This window comes from Dendropsophus ebraccatus, chromosome 1 (genome assembly GCF_027789765.1).
Source record: "Dendropsophus ebraccatus isolate aDenEbr1 chromosome 1, aDenEbr1.pat, whole genome shotgun sequence".
In the NCBI taxonomy this organism is placed as follows: Eukaryota; Metazoa; Chordata; class Amphibia; order Anura; family Hylidae; genus Dendropsophus; species Dendropsophus ebraccatus.
Window position 1 is genome coordinate 141847967 of NC_091454.1, and position 13312 is coordinate 141861278.

The 13312-nt window shown below is 49.2% G+C and overlaps 1 protein-coding gene across 3 annotated transcripts in view; it reads left to right on the forward strand.

Annotated features, from left to right (window-relative positions):
- Window positions 1–9185: 9185 nt before the first annotated feature.
- Window positions 9186–13312, forward strand: part of DAPK2 (death associated protein kinase 2) — a 59406-nt gene continuing 55279 nt past the window's right edge. For 2 of the 3 annotated variants that reach the window (XM_069980551.1, XM_069980533.1), the window contains exon 1: window positions 9186–9271. The gene's annotated coding sequence lies outside the window, so the exon portion shown is untranslated. The other variant, XM_069980542.1, reaches the window with a different exon arrangement.

Sequence of the window (13312 nt, forward strand, 5' to 3'; positions counted from 1 at the left end):
TGTGCCAGCATTGCTGTCATTGCAATGACAGCTGCCAAAGTATACCAAACAATGGCCATGGTTTTGCGTATCGAACTGCCGTTGAACATCTGTGAACATAGTCATAGCAGGTTAAATGAATTTTCCACTGCAAAATTATTCAACCTAATTTCCACCAGTATAAAGTAAATGTTCAATGTGAAGCAATTGTAATGTGTGTGCAGCGAGCCGGGGTAATGGGAAGAGAGTGAGGGGAGTGAGGAGAGGATGATGGTGTTGGTAGTCTCTCCTGGTAGCGTGGCGCTGAGCTCCTCTGTGAGGGGATGCACTGAGGGCTGCAGGGGGAGAGTGTGCTATACCTGCAGGATGGCTGGAACTTGTCACGGTCACAGGTGGGCACGAGGGCTTCTGCAGGTACAGGGGGACTCTCTGGCGCTTCCCTGGTATCTCTCTCTCTTCTGTGGCTGCTGCAGCGGTTTCTGTAGGGGGGCTGCACCCGTGTGTAAGGTGGTCGGTGGTGTGGACTTGTAGTTCCCCCGGGGCCAACCCCAAAATACTGCTGCCTGGTAATATGGCCCTTGATGGTGGTGTGGTGCAGGTGGACCAGACAACAGGGAGACAAGGAGGGAGGCAGTGTAACAACAACTCCTTTACTGTAAGACTTGCAGGTGTTATACAGTCCTTTAGCATACAGTGGTGAATACTGGCGGCTTTGACTGGGTTACTGTACTGATGAGAGCCTGGTGGTGTGAAGAGAGACGACCTGCCTTAGGTCCTGGTCTGCCAGTACGTGTGGGACGCTGGTGAGCACTATGATCCTGTGGACTTCTCCCAATGGTGCTTGAGTCTGCTTCTCCCCTCCCTGTCTGCCAGGGAGCTTCCTGCAAAGTTACTGGGCCGGGCCTTAGGCCACAACTTTCGGTTCCCAGAGGATCCAGGGGTCCTAGTCAATCCTACCCCCCGAATGTCAGGAAGATGGGTGCCGAGGCTAAGTTAACTCGGCTCCCTCCTACAGCCAAGTCTCTCCACTGGGTGTCTGTCTTTAGGATTCCCACTGACTGTATATGTGCTGCCCCTTTCCTGAGGGTGCACCTGACAAACTGTCTCTCAAGGTCTCTCTTTCTCTCACCTCCAGCTGTTTGTTCTCTTGCTGCTCTGTGTAAGATCTTTCTCCTTGTTCCCCTCAGCAGCTTTTCTCTCTGTGGTGGTCTCCTGAGGTGATGTTATCCCCTCTACAGCTGGTCACTTGTCTCCTGTCTCAGCTTGTCTCCTGTCTCAGCTTGTCTCCTGTCTCAGCTTGTCTCCTGTCTCAACTTGTCTCCTGTCTCAACTTGTCTCAGCTAAACACTGCAACAGCTAGCCTTATATAGGGGGCCTATCTGCATAACCACACCCCCTTCTAGCAACTTCCTAAGCTTACCACACTACCTAGAGCAGTTCCCACTAAGGTCAGTAGATGTCGCTGTTGTGTAGTGTGCAGTGTAAGCATGTAACCCATTCTCTGCCTGCCAGTTACTGGTACAGAGAAATACACAGAATAGTTGCACATAAAACATGTTAACTCCTAAAAATATATAATAACACTTGTTGACAGGTGCCATCCTCAGCCCAGCCACAGGAACCATGCTCTGGTATACTACATAATTCCCCCTCTAAAAATAAGCCGGCCTCGGCGACGGGCTGGGGCGAGGATGAAAGCTGGAAACACAAATAAAAGGCACCATACCTGTATAAAAGTGTAAAAGTTTGGTTAGGCACATAGGCAAATATAGTGCAAACAATTTTGTAAACATAGTGGGCTCCTGCCCAACAGGGAACTCTTAAAGTCTCTCTATTGGCACTTAGCACAGCGTCCATATTAGAGTGGTCCTTTTGAATAAGCAATACACATGGCTGCAATAACAGTGTAGTAGTGCAAACAAACCTCTTTGGCACATGACCTGGGTAGAGTCCATTAGAGTTTCATGGAAAAAAGGCAGTCCATGGCATATGTGTGTCTTTTTAACACACTAAACCCCAACAAAAACATAACCCCCCAAACAATAGCACTTTAGTGCAAAACTTTCATGGTCCTAAGACCAGGCACTTTTACTTGGATAAGAAAACGTTGCAGCACACATAAAACTTTATAAAAGTATACTTTGGATCATGGCAGATGCCAGGCACAGTTCTTAAACGTTGCAATAAACAGTTAACTTGTAGTAGTTCCTGAGGTAACTAGGGCATTCCTGCCAACAGTGGGTAAAAGTACCTCAGTCAAAGTCAGCGCTGCTGCAACTTGTAGAGAGCCAAGATGGCGGCTCTGCCCTTAGCGCTGGATAAGGGTGGTCGCTCTTCACCTGGTGGGAGTGGCGGAAACGCTGGTAGCTGTGCTGCTGCTACTCCTGATGGTGTGTGGGTGGAGGACTCGGCCGAGACCCCTGCAGGCACTGCTTTCTCCTCTCCGGTGGAAGTGCTGGGACCGCTGAGCACCTTCACTCCTGGCGCTAAGTGCATATGCCAAGTGGCATTCGCCTCCACAATGGTGGTGGTGGCGACGTCCCGGACACCCGGAGGGCTTGTGGACCAGGTTGCGGTGGTCACAGGCTTTGCAACCACCAGGGTGGCCTCTACTTGCGTAGGTGGTACCTCTAGGGTGACGGTGGGTACCGCTGGAGCTGGGACAGTAGGGACCGGGGCAGGCGGAGCCGCTTCTGCAGCTACTGATGGGGCTGAAGGGGGAGAAGGCGCTGGTTCAGCCATTTTGGAGCTGGGTGCACTCCCATCAGAGTCTGGGGGCAGTAGCGGCAACAGACGTAGGCCCTCTGGGGTCTCTCGGAGGGCTACGGAGGGTCTGTGGGGGTCTTCTGACCAGTCCTCATCTAGGCCGCTATAAGGTGGGGGCGGTACCCTGGTGACACCCGCTGCCCACCACCCTCGGGGTCCCAGCATGGGGGTAAACTCCACCTGTTCTCCTGGGAACAGGGAGTGCAAGTGTTCCGGCAGGTCAGGGCGTTTCACCGAAGCCCGGTTTACAAAATACCACTTGGGCCCGTGGTTGTCCTCAATAAACCCATACCCCCGGTCCCGGCTGAACTCACGGACAGTCCCTTGCAGCCGTAAGGGGCGTGCGTCCTTCTCGGTGGGCTCCTTCAGCCTCTGGCGGATCTCCCGCTCTCGGTCCATCCTCTCCTGGTAAAACTGCCGATACTTTTGGTCGGTGTCGGTGCTTGGCCGCTGTCGGGGCTGGGTCCCCTGGACTGTGTTGACTTCCCGGATCTGTGTGAGGATCTGCTGCAGGCAGCCTTCGTCCCCAAAGCACCATTTGGGGATCACAGATTCCTCCGGGCTCGGTGGCCGACCGTCCATCAACCGGGGTTGTATCGCGGCCCCTTCTTCCCAGGGGATGACGGGAACTTGGCACTGTGGAGCCTCTAGCGCCCCTGCCTCATCTGGGTCTGTTGTCTCGAGCGCTGCATCCGGAGGCATACTAATGCAGACCTGCTCCGAGGAGTGAGGGGCAGGCTGCGGCTCAGGCATGCCGTCCAGGTTGGCGGACATGGCGGATGCGGGAACTCCGGTCTCGGGTTGTTGCTTGCTCGCCATGCTGCTCGCTACTGAACCCCCTCCTCTTCCGGGCGGTCCAGACTCCGCCCACTTCCTGTGTGGGACGGAGGCGCTCTTTTTCCTATGAGGCTGGGACTCACCCAAGATGGCGGCACACAGTGGACTCCGGAAGCGCTGTCTGTGCAGACCTCTAGGAGACTTGGCGGGCGACCGTTGCTGTTGTGGTGCTGCGTAGCTGCTCTGAGGTAAGGCGGGACATACTCTTTCCCGCGCTTCAGCGGAGCTGTAGTTAACCCCTTGAGGGGCGGTGCACTGCGACTGTGACGCAGCAAACAAATCCTTCTTCTTTAGGATAGTGGCAAAGTCTCTGAGAGCACAGTAAAGGTGGCACAGTGAAACAAACATGGTGGCTTGTAAAGTCTCTTTCAATAAAGCAAGGTCCATGCTGAACATCTGCAAATCCACACACAGGGAAATGGGTTCCATCTTCCCCCTCTTTTAAGCAAAGTTTCTCTCAGGCGAAACAGTTCAGTAAAACAGTAGCAGAAACACTTTAGCAGTCTTTTCTCACAAGCAGCATACAGTTAAAGTCTCTGTGGGTACAGTGTTCCCCCTCTTTTGCGGTTAGCACACACTTGAGGGCAGTTTTTCTCACAGCTGAGGTGTCGGTACTTTGTGACAGGCACACAGCCTATCCTGTTCGTGACGCCAATAAGAAACATGCAGCGAGCCGGGGTAATGGGAAGAGAGTGGGGGGAGTGAGGAGAGGATGATGGTGTTGGTAGTCTCTCCTGGTAGCGTGGCGCTGAGCTCCTCTGTGAGGGGATGCACTGAGGGCTGCAGGGGGAGAGTGTGCTATACCTGCAGGATGGCTGGAACTTTGTCACGGTCACAGGTGGGCACGAGGGCTTCTGCAGGTACAGGGGGACTCTCTGGCGCTTCCCTGGTATCACTCTCTCTTCTGTGGCTGCTGCAGCGGTTTCTGTAGGGGGGCTGCACCCGTGTGTAAGGTGGTCGGTGGTGTGGACCTGTAGTTCCCCCGGGGCCAACCCCAAAATACTGCTGCCTGGTAATATGGCCCTTGATGGTGGTGTGGTGCAGGTGGACCAGACAACAGGGAGACAAGGAGGGAGGCAGTGTAACAACAACTCCTTTACTGTAAGACTTGCAGGTGTTATACAGTCCTTTAGCATACAGTGGTGAATACTGGCGGCTTTGACTGGGTTACTGTACTGATGAGAGCCTGGTGGTGTGAAGAGAGACGACCTGCCTTAGGTCCTGGTCTGCCAGTACGTGTGGGACGCTGGTGAGCACTATGATCCTGTGGACTTCTCCCAATGGTGCTTGAGTCTGCTTCTCCCCTCCCTGTCTGCCAGGGAGCTTCCTGCAAAGTTACTGGGCCGGGCCTTAGGCCACAACTTTCGGTTCCCAGAGGATCCAGGGGTCCTAGTCAATCCTACCCCCCGAATGTCAGGAAGATGGGTGCCGAGGCTAAGTTAACTCGGCTCCCTCCTACAGCCAAGTCTCTCCACTGGGTGTCTGTCTTTAGGATTCCCACTGACTGTATATGTGCTGCCCCTTTCCTGAGGGTGCACCTGACAAACTGTCTCTCAAGGTCTCTCTTTCTCTCACCTCCAGCTGTTTGTTCTCTTGCTGCTCTGTGTAAGATCTTTCTCCTTGTTCCCCTCAGCAGCTTTTCTCTCTGTGGTGGTCTCCTGAGGTGATGTTATCCCCTCTACAGCTGGTCACTTGTCTCCTGTCTCAGCTTGTCTCCTGTCTCAGCTTGTCTCCTGTCTCAGCTTGTCTCCTGTCTCAGCTTGTCTCCTGTCTCAGCTTGTCTCCTGTCTCAACTTGTCTCCTGTCTCAACTTGTCTCCTGTCTCAACTTGTCTCAGCTAAACACTGCAACAGCTAGCCTTATATAGGGGGCCTATCTGCATAACCACACCCCCTTCTAGCAACTTCCTAAGCTTACCACACTACCTAGAGCAGTTCCCACTAAGGTCAGTAGATGTCGCTGTTGTGTAGTGTGCAGTGTAAGCATGTAACCCATTCTCTGCCTGCCAGTTACTGGTACAGAGAAATACACAGAATAGTTGCACATAAAACATGTTAACTCCTAAAAATATATAATAACACTTGTTGACAGGTGCCATCCTCAGCCCAGCCACAGGAACCATGCTCTGGTATACTACATGTGTACAAATGTTATTTACAGAACTTTACAAAAAAAACTGATCAGATAAAACTACTGGAAAATCTGGCTGGCTACAAAGAATAGAGGCTCCTGTAAACATGCCTGTATACTCCTCCTGTATACTCCTCCTGTATGTGTATGTGTATGTATATATATATATATATATATATATATATTATACACAGTGGTGCCTTGGATTACGAGCATAATTTGTTCCAGGACCATGCTTGTAATCCAAGTCCACTCTTATACTAAAGCAAATTTTCCCATAAGGAATTATTAAGAAGCTGACAATTGATTACACACCCCAAAAATAATGATTTAGTACTCTGGATAACATGTAAAACAAATGTTCAGAAAGAGCAAAATATGTCATATTATAAGTTACTGTACAGTACAGAAATCAGCATGTAGAGTATAATGTATAGTAACTGCATAAAACTGAAAACCAGCAGCAGTTTGGAGATATAGGATGGAGATGCAGATCCCCATAATGCAGTAGCGTACTACAACAGGCTAGAATAGAGTAGCAGGGCTGCTGTCAGAGGTCTGTGTGATAACATGACTGCAATGGGGAAGGGGTGTGTGTTCAGCTTGGACCAATCAGGAAGTGAGAATCACAGAGCTGTGCAGGAGGACAGTGACAGAAGCTTCTCTATACAGCAGTGTATATAACTAAGTGTATGTGCAGGCACATTATAGCAGGAATGGAAAGGATGGAAAACACAAGGGCTGACAGAAACTGAAGGAAGCATGAAGCAATGAGCAGGGCAAATGTGGGTACAGTATAGCAGCACTCTCTGCCCGGGGTAGAGAGGGGTTACAGCTATGAAGAGATTACCTCCACAGTACTGACCCCTGATGCAAGCCCCAGCCTGAAGTGAATCTGCTATGATTTGATAGGTGAGAGAGACCACCTGGGTCTGAGTACAGTGCTGTAGACCCCACTATGCAGACCTTGCCCCTCCCAGACTTTCCCTCCCACCCAGTACAGGGAGCTCATAAACCAAAGTTACAATTTTGAAAAATTGTGAGCTCATCTTGCAAAACGCTCTCAATCCAAAATACTCTTAAACCACGGTATCATTGTATATGTGTGTATATATATATATATATATATATATATATATATAGTAATAGCCACTGTTCTTAGCGGCCATCACATTAACGTGCGTGTCATTAATTTGCGGGAACAGCAGCTGTTATTTTAAATTGTTCACACACAGTACTTTTTTTTCCTACAGTAGGAATGAAGTGAAGCGCTTTGGTCCTATCTGCATTCTGCTCATCAGGCTTTGAATTCTGCTCCGCTCCGTGCTTCTCCTCCTTGGGTGCTGGGACAAGCTTGATCCAGTCCTGGTACACTGGGAGAAGTTTTCCAGGACTGAATCCATCTGTTCCCAGCATCGGGGAAGGAGAGGCACGGAGCCGAGCAAACTTTAAAGCCGTCAGCCTGAGAGCAGAATGCAGATAGCCCTTTGCACTGTTCCTACTGTAGATTCACTCATCTCAACTGCCACTATGTAAAGCTTAATTGCATTCCTACACTGTTTCCAAAGCCATAACTGCATTGGGAAAAACAGCCTCTTCTCTATTCAAGATTTTTTTCCTCTGGTTTAGGGTCAGCTCACGCGTACAGACTTGCGGTGTATTTATCGCTGTTTCTCGCACATAAATCCACAGCGATACTGATTGCTATCAAGTCAATGCATGTGTATTCTGGCTGCGTGTTTGGTGCGATTTTTACATACGAGTTTTGATTTTCACATGATTTTCACAGGCAAGTTCAACACCCCAAAAACGCAGCTACTTTAATGCGAGTTTGATGCAAGTTCTGTGCGAGGCTTACGCAGCGAGTCGGTACGTGTGAACAGACCCTTAAAGTGACTGTACCACCAGGTCCAGGCAGAAGCACTGGAGGCGGGCCGACCCACCCTTAGTGGGAAGAAACCCCATCCCCTCCATGACGTGACTCTATTAGAATCAATGGAACCCTATCATAGAGAGGCTAGGGTTTCCTTCCACTAAGGGTGGGTCGGCCTGCCTCCAGTGCTTCAGCCTGGGCCTGGTGGTACAGTCACTTTAAGTTAAAAAAAGAAAACACTGTACCTAAAACATTAGAAGCCCTATGGAGTCCATCTCTAGACAGATAAAATTTTGTTGCATAAAATATTAATATTTAAGGGAAAATGTAAAAATCACAGAGGGCAGGGGGTGGTGGGAACATAACAATCGAGATACTAACCCATCCCTGTGCGGCCGCAGCACCACCACTCATGAATCCCCACTGGTCTCCTGGGTCTCCCATTCCTTAGAAATGCTTGTTTAGACCGTCAGTGACTGGCTGAGCAGGTACATCCTGCCCAGTCATGAGGACACAGGAAGCCAGGAGAAACAGGAGACCATGGGGTAGAGAAACTTGGCTCTCCAGCTTTTGTAAGACTACAACTCCCATTAAAGGGGTTATCCAGCGCTACAAAAACATGACCACTTTTCCCCCTCTCTTGTCTCCAGATTGGGTGGGGTTTTGGAAACTCTGTTCTATTGAAGTAAATGGCGCTTAATTACAAACCTGACCTGGATTCAAGAGAGGGGGAAAAGAAGCCATGTTTTTGTAGCGCTGGATAACCCCTTTAAGCCTGGAAAGACAAACCTTCAGCTTTGGCTGTACAGACATGATGGGAGTTGTAGTTTAGAAACAGCTGGAGAGCCAAGGTTCCTAACCCCTGTCGACAATGAGCCATGGTGCTGCACTGTGAGGGCACAGGGGTGGGTAAGTATCCCTTTATTTTTATGTTTCCACCACCCTGATTTTTTTACAGGTGTTTTTTTTGCCAGGAGTTCTCCTTTAAATAGTTTTTCTGCTATTTAACATGTTTCATTGTTAAAGCCTGCAAAACATTTTCGAGCTGGAATTCTAACAGAGGTGGTTAACCCAGGCCAAAATCTAATAAATATTGCATGGTGAATGTAAGCATGGGACCAGTTTAGGGGTCATTATTTGCTTTGCCCTGAATGCACTCTGCTACTGGTACTAGAGGATCCTGGTTGTATGACACCTACTGAGCATGTGTGACCACCACCACTGGACACATTAGGCTGTAGGGGCATATTGGGAATTAGAGAGTAGCAGGTTAGAGAACACAGCATTAGGAGGTTGATCTTAGAGAGAATGAAAAGAACACCAGGGGGTGCCATAACAGTTATTTAACAGCAATTGTTATCTAGCATTTTTGTTAAATGATCCCAGTTGAAAAGTTGCTGTGGTTTGCCTGAGCAACCCCAAAGTAAGAACGAAGTTGTAGCAGCAGTAGAGTTTGCATCGTCCTCTAGAGGTCCTCAGCGTTCCGTCCATGTTATCTGCAGGGATTGTAGTACCTAAAATAACCATTAGGTGGCGCTTACGCTGCGCGATTTCAATGAGTAGGGCGAGGGAGCAGAGGACAATTACAGAAGTGTTCTTATGACAGATGTAGGGGGAGGGAGTGCGGACGAGACGGCTCTGCAAGTTCTGCAGACTGCCTTGGGACTGGACTGACTAGCACAGCAGGTAAGTCTTATGAGCTCGGGGATGGTCTCTAATGCTTCTATCGGGGGGAGACCCATTGGGGAGCCCCTCATGCACGGACTGTGAGTATCACGATTATATCGTACAGTTCGTGGGTGTTTCTTCTGTTGGGGTCTTCAGACATGAACTGTCTCCTTCTAAGAAGCGGGCTTTTCTATTTAGCTAGTGCCCTCACACTGTATATGCCATGTACTCACTGGGCTGCGTCTTTTTCACTATATACACGGTTTCCTCTAGTACAACTTGTCTGCAGTTACTTGTAAGTGGCACCGAGGAGCTGCATGGACAGCACTTCCCTAATGCTAAGCTGTCACCTGCACGGCTGTCACCAGAAGCTGCCAGTGGGCTCCTTCCCCCTTATACAGCTCATCTATTGGGGAGACTTTCTCCTGTAAAGGGGGCAGTTCTGGTAACTGCAGCTAACCAGTAGTGTCACCTATACCTGGCTAGATAAGCAGTAGTGTCACCTATACCTGGCTAGATAAGCAGTAGCGTCACCTATACCTGGCTAGATAAGCAGTAGTGTCACCTATACCTGGCTAGATAAGCAGTAGTGTCACCTATGCCTGGCTAGATAAGCAGTAGTGTCACCTATACCTGGCTAGATAAGCAGTAGTGTCACCTATACCTGGCTAGATAAGCAGTAGTGTCACCTATGCCTGGCTAGATAAGCAGTAGTGTCACCTATACCTGGCTAGATAAGCAGTAGCGTCACCTATGCCTGGCTAGAAAAGCAGTAGTGTCACCTATACCTGGCTAGATAAGCAGTAGCATCACCTATGCCTGGCTAGATAAGCAGTAGTGTCACCTATACCTGGCTAGATAAGCAGTAGTGTCACCTATGCCTGGCTAAATAAGCAGTAGCGTCACCTATACCTGGCTAGATAAGCAGTAGCGTCACCTATACCTGGCTAGATAAGCAGTAGTGTCACCTATACCTGGCTAGATAAGCAGTAGTGTCACCTATGCCTGGCTAGATAAGCAGTAGTGTCACCTATACCTGGCTAGATAAGCAGTAGTGTCACCTATACCTGGCTAGATAAGCAGTAGTGTCACCTATGCCTGGCTAGATAAGCAGTAGTGTCACCTATACCTGGCTAGATAAGCAGTAGCGTCACCTATGCCTGGCTAGAAAAGCAGTAGCGTCACCTATACCTGGCTAGATAAGCAGTAGCATCACCTATGCCTGGCTAGATAAGCAGTAGTGTCACCTATACCTGGCTAGATAAGCAGTAGTGTCACCTATGCCTGGCTAAATAAGCAGTAGCATCACCTATGCCTGGCTAGATAAGCAGTAGCGTCACCTATACCTGGCTAGATAAGCAGTAGCGTCACCTATACCTGGCTAGATAAGCAGTAGTGTCACCTATACCTGGCTAGATAAGCAGCAGTGTCACCTATACCTGGCTGGATAAGCAGTAGTGTCACCTATACCTGGATAGATAAGCAGTAGCGTCACCTATACCTGGTCAGATAAGCAGCAGTGTCAGCTATACCTGGCTGTATAAGCAGTAGTGTCACCTATACCTGGATAGATAAGCAGTAGTGTCACCTATACCTGGCTGGATAAGCAGTAGTGTCACCTATACCTGGTCAGATAAGCAGCAGTGTCACCTATACCTGGTTGGATAAGTAGTAGTGTGACCTATACCTGGTCAGATAAGCAGTGGGCTCACTTATACCTGGCTGGATAAGCAATAGTGTCACCTATACCTGGTCAGATAAGCAGTGGGCTCACCTATACCTGGCTGGATAAGCTATAGTGGCACCTATACCTGGTCAGATAAGCAGTAGTGTCACCTATACTTGGTCAGATAAGCAGTGGGCTCACCTATACCTGGTCAGATAAGCAATAGTGGCACCTATACTTGGTCAGATAAGCAGTGGGCTCACCTATACCTGGTCAGATAAGCAGTAGTGTCACCTATACCTGGCTGGATAAGCAGTAGTGTCACCTATACCTGGTCAGATAAGCAGTGGGCTCACCTTTCCCTGGTCAGATAAGCAGTAGTGTCACCTATACCTGGTCAGATAAGCAGTGGGCTCACCTATACCTGGCTGGATAAGCAATAGTGGCACCTATACCTGGTCAGATAAGCAGTAGTGTCACCTATACTTGGTCAGATAAGCAGTGGGCTCACCTATACCTGGTCAGATAAGCAGTAGTGTCACCTATACCTGGTCAGATAAGCAGTGGGCTCACCTATACCTTGTCAGATAAGCAGTGGGCTCACCTATACCTGGTCAGATAAGCAGTGGGCTCACCTATACCTGGTCAGATAAGCAGTAGTGTCACCTATACCTGGTCAGATAAGCAGTGGGCTCACCTATACCTGGTCAGATAAGCAGTAGTGTCACCTATACCTGGCTGGATAAGCAGTAGTGTCACCTATACCTGGTCAGATAAGCAGTAGTATCACCTATACCTGGTCAGATAAGCAGTGGGCTCACCTTTCCCTGGTCAGATAAGCAGTGGGCTCACCTTTCCCTGGTCAGATAAGCAGTAGTATCACCTATACCTGGTCAGATAAGCAGTAGTATCACCTATACCTGGTCAGATAAGCAGTGGGCTCACCTATACCTGGTCAGATAAGCAGTGGGCTCACCTATACCTGGTCAGATAAGCAATAGTGGCACCTATACCTGGTCAGATAAGCAGTAGTGTCACCTATACTTGGTCAGATAAGCAGTGGGCTCACCTATACCTGGTCAGATAAGCAGTAGTGTCACCTATACCTGGTCAGATAAGCAGTAGTGTCACCTATACCTGGTCAGATAAGCAGTGGGCTCACCTATACCTGGTCAGATAAGCAGTGGGCTCACCTATACCTGGTCAGATAAGCAGTGGGCTCACCTATACCTTGTCAGATAAGCAGTGGGCTCACCTATACCTGGTCAGATAAGCAGTGGGCTCACCTATACCTGGTCAGATAAGCAGTAGTGTCACCTATACCTGGTCAGATAAGCAGTGGGCTCACCTATACCTGGTCAGATAAGCAGTAGTGTCACCTATACCTGGCTGGATAAGCAGTAGTGTCACCTATACCTGGTCAGATAAGCAGTAGTATCACCTATACCTGGTCAGATAAGCAGTGGGCTCACCTTTCCCTGGTCAGATAAGCAGTGGGCTCACCTTTCCCTGGTCAGATAAGCAGTAGTATCACCTATACCTGGTCAGATAAGCAGTAGTATCACCTATACCTGGTCAGATAAGCAGTGGGCTCACCTATACCTGGTCAGATAAGCAGTAGTATCACCTATACCTGGTCAGATAAGCAGTGGGCTCACCTTTCCCTGGTCAGATAAGCAGTGGGCTCACCTTTCCCTGGTCAGATAAGCAGTAGTATCACCTATACCTGGTCAGATAAGCAGTAGTATCACCTATACCTGGTCAGATAAGCAGTGGGCTCACCTATACCTGGTCAGATAAGCAGTGGGCTCACCTATACCTGGTCAGATAAGCAGTAGCTGCTCTTATGCTGTGGTGGGACATTTACATTCCCACACCACACTTGGAACCAAGCTGTCAGGTATAATAATACATTGCCACACACTCATAATACCTCTACACTTATGACACTGATGGTTTATACAATAGTGTTTTCTTTAGATTTCTGTTATGTTTGAGACCAAAAGGTGTCAGATAAGTCTGTAATAATGAGAATATTCTACAATGTTCTGACAATAATCTGGTCACTCTCTCAGACAGATAAATGAATGGATGTAATACGTGGATTCTTTCCCAAGAACCAGGGCCGGGACAAAGGGTAGGCCAGGGTAGGCGATGGCCTAGGGCGCCATCTCCTGGTGAATTACAGGGGGCGCAATGTAGCTTCACGTAAAAATCCCCCCACCTGACCTCACACAGCAGCATCCCTTCTCCACTCTGCTCCAGCTAGGCAATGGCAGGACCTGAGCTGCTCCTCCTCTCTTCTGCTTGGCTCCAGAGCAGAAGAAAAGCTTCTAATTAATGTCACATGACCTCTGGAGCCAATCAGGAGAGGGGAGAAGTGCAGGGACAAG